General features: G+C 42.7%; 1 protein-coding gene across 1 annotated transcript in view; it reads left to right on the top strand.

Annotated features, from left to right (window-relative positions):
* Window positions 1-1,407: 1,407 nt before the first annotated feature.
* The window catches only part of LOC125427769 (contactin-3-like), a 259,865-nt gene continuing 249,563 nt past the window's right edge, over window positions 1,408-11,709 (top strand). Inside the window, exon 1 of the mRNA XM_048487326.1 lies at window positions 1,408-1,536. The gene's annotated coding sequence lies outside the window, so the exon portion shown is untranslated. The remainder of the gene's footprint in view (window positions 1,537-11,709) is intronic.

Genomic DNA, 11,709 nt, shown 5'->3' with positions numbered 1-11,709 from the left:
TCCCTCCTGAGCAGAATGGGGCTTACTTCACAATCAGCATGCATACAATCAGACTGTGCAGCTGCCAACCTCTACGAGGGGCTGGGAGATCTCTTGGAATTACAACTGATCTTCATGTCACGATTCCCCTGGAGAAAATGGGTGGTTTCAAGGGCAGACTGGCATTATGGTCTCTCCCCTCCCCAGGTTCCACTTTCAAATCTCCAGGGATTTCCAAGTCAGACAGCGACGACCTACATTAAGCCACATGTGCTTATCTATGTAGAGTGGAGCGGAATAAGTCAAGCTTCTTTAAAATTGTATTGTCCAAGGTTTCCATGCTGGAATCAATTGGCTGTTGTGGGGTTTTCTGGGCTGTGTGGCCATGGTCTGGTGGCTTTTGCTCCTAACATTTTGCCCACATCTGTAAAATCCATTCCCAGCTTTTTGAAGTGTAGATGGACTGAAGCAACTCCTTTAGCCATTGGAGCGACATCTTTTCAAATGGTGCCTTCAAGATCTGCGGGTGTTGTTCACTTCCATACCAATTTAAGTTTCCTCCGTCCTTGCCAACACAACTTTCCCTCCTGGCCAACAGGCCACCCAAATTCCCATGACACAACCGCGCCCATAATCGCCCAGAGGCCCCAAGCTTTCTGGGAAACCCGGGGCCACTAGGGCTGCCTAACATTGTTTGAGGGTTTTGAGGGTGGGAGAAAAGGAGGGAGAGGAGAAGATCCTTCCTGTCCCCTTGAGTCCATCGAGCGAGTGCGATGTTCAAACAAAACCATACTCTCTCCTACGCAGCACTGGCGTAGTGGTTAAGAGCTGGTGCACTCTAATCTGGAGGAACGGGGTTTGACTCCCCGCTCTGCCGCTTGAGCTGTGGAGGCTTATCTGGGGAATTCAGATCAGCCTGTGCACTCCCACACACACCAGCTGGGTGACCTTGGGCTGGACACAGCTCTTTGGAGCTCTCTCAGCCCCACCCACCTCACAGGGTGTTTGTTGTGAGGGGGGAAGGGAAAGGAGATTGTAAGCCCCTTTGAATCTCCTTACAGGAGAGAAAGGGGGGGATATAAATCCAAACTCTTCTTCTTCTTCTCCTTCACATACATACATAGAGAGAGAGAAAGAGAGAGAGGTTCTCAAGCTCAATCCTTCCCGCGGTTCACAGTCCAGACCCGCTCGCTCGCAGTCACTCCAGAGAACCTCCCACATGAAGAAGCAAAGGTGCTGAAATCTCCATAGAGCTGAAAGGCGCCTTCCAAGAGAGGGTGGGGAGCCGTCAAAACAGCGGGCAAGCGCTGGCGCCGTCGGAGAGCCTCGCGCTCTTAATGAGCCCGCGCGGGTCCTCCTTGCCTCCGCCTCCCGCCTCCCCCTCCTCCCTCGCCCCTCGCCATCCGCGAGCGCAGCGCCGTCGGCTCCAGAAGAGGCGGCGCGAACTGCAGAAGGAGCCGCAGGATTATAGGCGCGAGGCTGTTCCTTGGGAAGGGGGGGGGGGCCCTCTCTCTCTCCCCGAGCGCCGGGATCTAGGCGCGCGCTGCCGGAGGCCAGGTGGGTGGCCGGTCAACCTCGCCAGGGTGGAAGCAGCCAAGGGAAAGCTGCCTCTGTAGGGGGCGAAGGAAACTTTTGGGGCGGAGAGCGACGGCCACGGGTTTGCCAACCGCTTTGCATGGGGATTGTGGGATGACGGAGTGTGGCTGGGAGCCGACTTGGTAGAAATGCATTAGCCCGTGTTAAGGTAGGGTAAACTTGGAAGCTCAGCGCGGGGTGGTGGGGGAGAGAGAGAGAGATTAATGTCTGTCCTGGATATGTTCTCAATGTGGAAAGTCTGAGTGGGCAGGTTCAGTAGGGATAGGGTAGGTGGTTCAGTGCGATCTATATAAGTTTTCTCAGACCTGCTTCGTGTAGGAATTCAGATGTCTGCCTTTATTTATTTTTTTAAACCGTCTTCCTTCTGTGGCTTTCTTAGCACCCTTTTTGCGTTTGCCAAGGTTCAGTAGGGGTAGGGTAGGGGGTTCGGTGCCATCTAAACAAGTTTTCTCATACATGTATCACCTAGGAATTCAGATGTCTGGCTTTAGTTGTTTTTTTCATCGCATTCCTTCTCTCGCTTTCTCAGCACCCTTTTTTGGGTTTGCCAAGGTTCAGTAGGGGTAGAGTAGGGGGTTCAGTGCGATCTACATAAGTTTTCTCATGCATGCATCGTCTACCCATTCTGATGTCTGCCTTTATTTTTTAAAAGCCGTCTTCCTTCTCTGGCTTTCTCAGCATGGTTTTTTGGGGGGTTTGCCAAGGAGAAATGAAGTCTACACATTCCTGACAGCGATCGGGGGGGGGGGGGGGCTTCGTGTTTTGTTGAGCGAGGCTGTACCTGAGACCACTTTTCACACACTTGCTTCATTTTCACTTCTGTTTCATTGTATTAGAATAAACGCATGACATAAACACACACACAAAGACAGTCGAAGTTGCTGCGCCTGAGAAATAAATCAGAATGTGCACCTATGGAGGGCGAGAGGGATGTATGCAAAACCAGAGGTGGTGCTCTTTCCAAAAAACACTTCGCTTTGCTGGGGTGAGGAATTGATGAAGTCGACAGGGTATGTGAAGCCAAAACATGGGGTGGGGGTAGTGGGAGCTGGGCAGGTTTTGATGGATTTCATGCTTCAGTGCAAGAGTTGGTTGGAATTTTCATGCCAGCTTCATTTGGGGTTAGAACGCTCCCTCATTAAGGTGAATTTCCTGGGGGGGGGGGGGGAAGAGATCTGCTTTAAAATAAGAATCCCTGAAACTGTTTTTACTGGCTAGTCCTGATAACTTGTGGTACCTGCATTGTCCAAGGGTTTTTTAAAAATTATTATTGAACATCCTATAAAACAGTTGAGTTGCATGGGGAAATCACTCAGTGATGGATTGCTTCTTGCTATGTGGAATTTCTTTCCTAAGTACTGATGTTCAGAGAAAAGGAGGGAAACTAGTTTTTTTTCCTGCTGTAGTCCTTAACAGAACGCAGCAAATGATGCTAACGGTGTTCTGTTTGGGCTGCTCTATAATTGGTAGCTTCACTGAACTATTCTCTTTTCACTCTTAACTTCTGTGAGCACTAGGGGTCAGAGATGCTTTCTGCAAGGGATTTTTTTTTAAATCCAAAAGAAAAAGAAAAAGCCTTTAATTGAAGATCACTTTATCGGTAAACTGAAGAGTTTGTTTTATGTCTGGCTCATATAAAGTCCAATTAGAAGGATGGTAAAACTGCAGTCTTTGTTCTGTTGTTTTATCCCCATCAAGAAAGGCTACTTAGGGGCAAACCTGTTCAGTTTCATATGTTCAGGTTCAGAGCAACAATGAATAATGAATTCTTCCTTTTAGAAATCCTTTTACATCTTGTGCAATATATTTATTTTTTTGCTCTCAGTAAGCGATCACAGATTAAACACTGCAGTTATAATTTAGGTCATCCTGATTATCCAGAGCTGTCTCCCCAATTCATTATTTATCTGATAAACTAAGTTTCGTAATTACATGGCATTTAGCTGGCCATTTTTCTCACAGATTTCTTCTGGTTTTATGCCTAATAATGGTTTTTGGATTGGATTCTCACTGATTTGAGGTTTTATATTAGAAAGTGCTGGTTGACCACTTTCTTGTATCTTTTGACAAGGTGGCAGGAACCACTCAGACTGAACCACTGGTGGTTTTCTGTCACATTTGAACAGGGATATTTTTCCTTGTATGTTGACCTCCCCACAGACACATTGTAGAACTGCCTTGCTGCTGGTCAAAGGATGAAGTCAGAAAGAGCAGTGAATCCCTCACTCTGCATTCATCTCAGCTGCTAGTATAATTCCTTTCAACAGCCTGTGATAATGCTGCTAAACGCAGCACAAGCTGCGTTACCTAATTTTGAGGGCTGTGGCTGAAGTTTTATAGGCACTTTGGAAACTTGTTTAAAAAAATTGATGTCTGAGTTTCAGACAGGAGTGACTTTTTTTAACAGGCAGAGCGATAAACAAGAAATGAAGATTTATAATGGACTCTCTGACTTTCATGGCACATTTCAGGGATGCATGCAGACAGGTATGGAAATATATTCATTATGCATTTGGTTGCAAAGGCATTTGAAACGGATGCTTTTTAATAGGAGTGTTCGACAGCACTGTTTAATAGAGACTTGTAACATTCACTTCAAAATTGCTGATGAATACTGTCTCTTTAAAAGAACATACTTTCTAATGGCCTTGGACAAAAGTAGTTTGCATCTTGAAGTCAGTATATACTTGGTACTTTGATGTTTACAGGTCTATGATTATTTTATTTACAAAGCCTAGCTATTGTTTAGAAATGCTAAAAGCATGTGGAGACTGTTTAATGGGGTTTAATATTTATATAGCTTAAGCAGCTTTGTGTACTTTGCAGTACTATTACTTAAGATGCAGACATTTTGTTGGTACTGCGGGCAGAAATTGCTGTTGGATGTGAATATTGTAACCTCGCTTGTTTTCTGATATAAATAATGGGGCTTCTAGTCTAAAGTAAAGTAAAGTTTCCTCTTCAGTCGTGTTCGACCCTGGGGTACCACTGTGAGCAGTGATTTCATAGGCAAGTCGTTTTTGTGGGGTAGTTTGCCATTGCTTCCCCCAGCTATTCTTTACCCGCTAGCTATGTGCTAGGTACTCATTTATTGACCAAAGAATGGCTGGCTGGCTGAGTTGACCATGAGCCAGCTGTCAGGATATCTGACCGACAGGGGGCTCAAACTCCTGAACGTGTGAATGGCAGTGCAATCACTTAACCATTATGCCACGCAGCTACCTAACCCCAATTAAGCTTCTAGTCTAACTAATCCCAATTAAGAGATCTCTGCGACAAGTGGTAGACTGATTATCATGGCCCAACAAAATAAAATGTTGTAGTGGATGTGGATGTCTAGCGAATATCTGAAGTTTAATTGGTAAGTCATATTATCAGTAAAATGTAACTAACAGGATTAAGTCAGCTTTAAGTGCACCATGTGATCTTTGATATGACCTAAGATTTGAACCTTAATCAGAGACAGCCATGCTGGTATTGACCTTTAAAACCCAGTGCAGCTTGTGGACACCATATTTGAAGAACTGGCTGCTTCCATATGAACCAGCCTCACAACTCTGGTCATCTTCAGAGACCCTTGACATCAGGTGCCCTTGACATCAGGTGCCCTTGACATCAGAGGCAACCAGAAAAAGGGACTTTTTGGTTATGGTGCCAGAACTTTGGAACTCCCTCTTTCATGGAGCTTTGTCTTTCTCCCTTTATCATTCTACCAGTGGGTACAGACTTTGTTATTTTGTTTGGAATACCATCACTATCTCTTATTTATGCTTCTCTTGTTTGTGTGATTTGTTGGATATCTTTGTGTCTATTTTGTGTTACCTAATTGTTTAATTTTTTATCTATTTATAGTTTAAATGCATTTTAAGGTCTGAAATTCTTTAGTGTTTGCTGCATTGGGAACCCTGAATTAGGGTGTAAAGATGGCAATAAAAATGTTTTAAGTACATAAACTAAATATGAATGCTAGAGCAAATACCAAGTACCTAGTTGATCAGTAGATGTCCATTTTGAAGATCCTTGATTACTGGCCGATGATTAAATCAAAGAATTAGAAGGGGTCTTATGGATAGTCTAGTCTAGCTCCTTGTGCATTGGAAGAAATCCTTGGAGAAACCATTTCTGAAAGATGGCTGTCAACTTTGCTGGAAGTGAGATGGAGCCTTCACCCAGTATTGGATCAATTGTTGAACTACTCTTGCTTTTAGAAAGTCTGGTTAGGTACATTAAGTTCTTTTAATAATTAAGTTTTTTTGAAACTGTGATGCTAAATACCTAGTATGAGAATACAAATATTAGAATTCTAGTATGAGAATTACCTAAGCAAACCCTGAAGCATTTTTAGGGTTAAGTGATACTCCATTTCAATGTCAGCTTTGTGATGAGTCAGAGTATTATTAGCCTTGAGATAACCCTTCCTAACAATAACACATGATGGCACTCTCGGCAAGAATATCTTTGTTGCATCTAGCCAATTGCATAGGGTGGTCATGAGAACATAATGCATGATGTTTTTCAGGACAGCTTTGGATTTTAAAGTGTTGCTGGAAACTGTGGAAGCCTGTACATGTTGCTTTTTAATAGTTTCTCTCTCTCTTGTTTTTTACAATTAGTTGTCAATAAAACCAATGCATGTCCAAGAGTAATTTTATAACATCCAGGCCAGGCCATGAGATGCCATGTTATGTTTAATACCAAGATTAAAGGTGAAAAAAAATTGCGCTGGAAAAGTGATCATATATAACTCCCCCCCCCCCCAAGCTTTTGCCTGATTTTTTCAAGTTCCTAATATTTGAAAGTACCATGTTTTGTTCTGCTCTTTTGATGTCATGCTTCTTGGAACCTTGTTTTGGCAACACTACCTGATGATTCTAAAGTACATAAATTAAAGAATGAACAGAAAGTCTCTTATCTAGATTGTGTTCCAAATTCTGATTACATTAAAATGCAACCTTTGACTAAGGCATTATGTTCAGTTACTACCGTGATATGTCGAAATGTAGGTATGAATATAGTTCTACAGCTAAGTTATGTTCTTTTAAAATCCATTCTAGTGTTGAGTTTGTTGCTGTTTTTGCTTTTTCATATTTCAATTCAATAGAAATTCACCTTGTGAGATTAAAGTGCTAGCTTTATTTTCAGTGCTTGACATTACTATGTAAATAGGCTTATAGAACAGGAATGTATAAAACCTTAGGTCAAATTTTCCCATCTGTTCGAGGTTACGGAATGAATGGGAAAGGTAGGCTTTAAACATAGGAGGAAAACAAACTTCACTGAAACCAATTGTTCAGTATTTTTCTATTTCCAAAGAGCATTGTGAATCCTGATTGCTACATCATGGGTTGCAGTTGATCAGAACAACAATCTAATATGGATTTTGTAAGAACAGTGGAATGGCTAAAATTTGCAATTCTTTTGATTGAAAGAGATGTTTGGGGTGACTGAAACAACTTTTCTTCTTGTTTTGCATTCAACTTGGAATTGGCCATAACTGTTTGTTGGAATTCATTGCTAACTTCAGGACTTTTCTTTTGCATCTTCCATTAACAGCTGGTCTAGATCCTTATCTAGATCTAGATAAGCAGTGGTAGCTTTCTTGACAGACCTATGTCTGTTTTCAGCCCCATCCAAAGGGAGGGATCCTCTACTGGGAGCAGCAGGGCAACCACACCGGTGGATTTGACCTCTTTGGGGCACTTACTCCTCTTTGGGGCACTAAACCTGGCTGTGTGGCAGCCACTGCCCTCCCCCAGTTGTGGGACATGGCACCGGGTGCTGCTGCAGTGTTCCTACATCTGTGCTGCTGGCAGGAGAGGAGCCAATTCTAGTCCGCTCCCTTCCTACCTTTGCTGGTGTTGCACTGGTGGGCCACAGCCCACACTTAGGCCAGCCTTTTGACTGGCATAAGCGCAGTATAGCTTACTGAGACTTCTCGAAGGTGGAGAGACTTTGTGTCTTCTCCATGTTGCCTGGAAGTTTATTTTGGGGCCAGGTATAGCTGCAGTGCCACGGCCAGCAACCTAGTGCCTGGATGGGACTGCCTGTTGCTCTAATTGAGTAACTTTAAGACTTCTTCTAGGAATGTTTTTCAGTCAAATCTCCCAATTATCTGATGAAAAAGGTGAATTCTATAAAAACTGAGTGAATAAAATTTTGTCTTAAACATCAATTTCAAAGAAAAATATTTTATGGAGGGGTTTTCTCTTCTATTGCTCCCCTAGGGCCTGTTCTGCATGGTCCCCCTGCAGTAGCTGCACATACATGATGCCAGTGTGACCCTGGAGCCATTCACTGGATGAGGTGTGAGTGGCCCCAGAGCAGCCGTAGCCCACGGAGGTGCCTCCATTTTGCTTCCCCACACTTACCTCCTCTCCCTCAGAGCTCCACAGGAACAAAGAGACGTGCCCACGCTGCCCTCCGACCTCTGTGGGATCGAAGGGCTGTGTAGGCATGTCTCCTCTCTGCAGGGAGAGAAGGTAAGTGTGGGGAAAGCAGGAGGCACCTAAAAACAGCACTTCCAACCTGGTGCCATTTGCATTGAGAGAGGCAGAAAAACAGCGTTTCCCCGCAGGTTTCGGGGAAAAGGCATGGCCGTGCAAACAGCGTCCCCTGGAACAGCGTTTTTACCATTCCAGGGGTGCTGTTTTTGACCTGTGTGGAGTGGGTCTAAGTTTCCCTATGTTTTTACTGGAAAAAATCCTATGGAAATATGGGAACAGTGCCCCCAGCCTTCTACATCTCTAATATTTTTCCATCTTCGCCAGGCGCGGTGGCTGGCTCCCTATCTCTCCCAGTCCGACCTGGCCACTGTGATCCATGCGACGGTCACCTCGAGGTTGGATTACTGTAACTCGCTCTACGCAGGCCTTCCCTTGCGATTGATCCGGAAGTTGAAGCTGGTCCAGAATGCAGCGGCTCGGCTTTTGACAGGTGGTGATTACTCAGATCATATCACCCCTGTGCTATGCCGTCTGCACTGGCTCCCAGTGGAGTTCTGGATCGTTTTCAAGGTGCTGGTATTGACCTTTAAGGCCTTACGCGGCATGGGGCCCTCATACCTATGGGACCGCATCACCCCTTATGTCCCACATAGGCCGCTGCATTCGGCGGCGGCAGAACTGCTGGTGACCCCTGGCCCCGCGATGATATGGCTGGCCTCGACCCGGGCCAGAGCCTTTATGGCTCTGGCCCCTGCCTGGTGGAATGCTCTACCTCCAGCTGTCCGGGCCCTGCGGGACCTTAGTGAGTTCCGCAGGCCCTGTAAGATGGAGCTATTCCACCGGAGCTATTCCACCGGGCTTCCACCAGTGCCCCCCACTGAATCTGAAGCTGCCTGTCTCCATCTTCTCTATTGTGGTTGGGCCTGATCCACTGATAACATCGCAGGCCCTACCTATTTCCTCCCTTCCTTAGCCTTGGTTCGGGCGCCTGTTTCAACAATTTGTTTTAACATACTTCTGTGGTTTTAATTTATTGCTGCATAGGTTTTAAGGGATCTGAGTTTTTATATTGTTGATTTGCTGCTCGTTGGAACAGCCATGTTGTGAGCCGCCTCGAGCCCTTCAGGGATGAGGCGGCCTATAAGTGTAATGAATGAATGAATGAATGAATGAATGAATGAATGAATGAATGAGAGTTATATATGCCTTTTTATAATGTCACCCTTAATTTGATTTTGGCCAAAATTGTGTTATCTACTGTCACCAGTAAGCCATCTTTGATAATGTCCACATGGCCTTATTACGACAGTTTTGGTCCCAAACTATTTTTGTGAATTTCAGTTACATAATTGACCTGTGCCCCTTTCCCCCCTCCCCCGGTGTCTCTTCTGTGGTTTGTCAAACCTCTTTTGAATTGATGTTTTCTACCAAATTGCTTCTGTGACATTTTTTCCCTTTTGGAGGTTCTGCTCCATTGCCAGTTGTCTGGCTCATCCTGCTATTTCAAGTCCCCAAAACCATTTTGCACTATACAATGATACCAAATCATTTCTTTTTTAAAAAGTAGCATAATAGTGATGTATCATTGCAGTGAAATAGCACAGTACAATCTAACGCTTCAACAAGTCTTTGAGGACTCAAACCAATTAAAAAACTAAAATATTGAAATGTTTTTCACACTGTTATGCAAGTCTTGTGACAGGGTTTGGTTATGGCTTGGGCATTTGGTAATGGGTCAGTCCGGTGCTATACAGACCAGTGAACCAATCAGAGGTGATCTGTTTTGTGAATTGGGAAGTTTGGGACATCAGACTTTTGTATTTGATCTTTGTGCATGTCCTAAAAATAAAATGCTTGTAGATATGTTAAGGTACTTTGGAACAATAAGGCTAAAAGACAGAATCTCTGATTTTTGAGACATTGTTATAACTGATTATGCTTGTTGGGTTCTGGCTATAAGACTATGAATATGTTCAAAAGTTTATAAAGTGTACACACACAGGACATATGGGCACCGTTGCATATATAAATCACCGGTATAGACCCTTTCGTAAGCATTTTGTTTATTATTAAAATCTGTAGTACATTTCATATTTTTGTGTGATTTTTTCATATTTGTTAGCAAATATGCATTTTCTAGCATGTCAGAAAAGCTGCTTAATTTGAGAAATTATTCTGTGATAATAGAATATTGATATGGAAAGATCAGAGCTGAACTATAAAAATCTGTCCTCTACCCTCATGGAGTTTCTGTCTGCCTAAACTTTTTGCTTCTATATCGATTCTCAAACTGCTTGAATATGCAAATAGTGACTGCAGATTGTTAGTTGCAAGTATTCTGTGTTAGTATTTATTACAGTGAGTTATGCTTTATGAATTCAATATGAAATGACTGAATTAATTCTCCAGTTTTTTGCATAATTGTGTTGGCTGTTTATGGTTATAGGGTCAGTCTTCTTGTGTGTGATAAATATAAAATAAAAAAGCAGATAATTTAACTGAACAATACAACAATGGCTACTTTATGAATTCATGAAAGTACAGTCTCTCCTGAACAAATAAGGTTCTCTGCATTTTGGAAAATAAAGGTTCAAAATACAGTTTATTTCAGTTTTGTTACACAAAGGGCATTTTTCTTCTTTGCATGTGTACCTTCTGCATCTGTAATCTTCTTCTGGCAACCAAGTTTCAGTGCCAGTTTGGTGGAAATAATTTTATCCTAATGAACCAACAGATTATTCGTTATCGTAATTTCAAAAAGAAAGCTGCAGCTGCAGCAATATATTCAGGCAACAACATGCATATGAATTAATGTCTACATGAGCTATTTTTTAACAGCTCTGAAAATACCTTAGATAAAACTCAAATTCATAAGATTATACTTAGGTGCTAGAAGATTTTCAGTACAGCTAGTTAATTGAACTTATACAACAGTGACATTTGCATGCTTTTATAGAAGTCCGATTACTTGCATTAGGTTTGCTACCTTTTCCACTGAAGAGCTAGTATGGTGTAGTGGTTAAGAGCAGTGGACTCTAATCTGGTGAACTAAACATGAAGGCTGTTGGGTAACCTTGGCTAGTCACAGTTCTCTCTGAACTCACTTACCTTACAAGTTGTCTGTTGGGGGAGAGAAAGGGGAGGTGTTTGTAAATCACTTTAAGGTAGAGAAAAGCAGGGTATTAAAAACCATATTCTTCTTCTTCTGGTCTCTCTATTTGTCCTTTAGTATCAGTTTGATCAGTAATTGTCAGGTGATGTTATCTAACTCCATTCTGTGAAAAGCTTGAAATGTTCATTTTCACATATTTAACCTCTCTTATAGGGACAGGGCATGTTTTCCTGTAGTTAGTTGGAAACGTCAATAAACATTAGGGCTAGCTCTGAATAGAACTCTAAAAGTTATATTGCAGCGTTTAATAGAATTTGTTAAAAATGATTAAGCAGGGTAGAGATTTCTTATATTTGAGTCACTTGTTTAAGGTCAATGTGTGTCTTTCTAAGAGCAGTGCCTGAAATTTATGTTGATGAGCTATATCAGGAAGGCATATTTTTGCTACTGCAGCTCTTCTGGAATTGCATTGCATGCTAAGTAATTTTGAAATCATGTTTCAGTCCAACAGAGCTTAACATTCAAAAAATGTTTTATGGCTTTGTGTATTTATCTGCTCTGCGTTGTTAAAATATAATC

This window comes from Sphaerodactylus townsendi, linkage group LG03, assembly GCF_021028975.2.
Source record: "Sphaerodactylus townsendi isolate TG3544 linkage group LG03, MPM_Stown_v2.3, whole genome shotgun sequence".
NCBI classification, from domain to species: domain Eukaryota; kingdom Metazoa; phylum Chordata; class Lepidosauria; order Squamata; family Sphaerodactylidae; genus Sphaerodactylus; species Sphaerodactylus townsendi.
The sequence above is the reverse complement of the archived record's forward strand: the minus strand, read 5'-3'. Positions and strand labels throughout refer to the sequence as shown.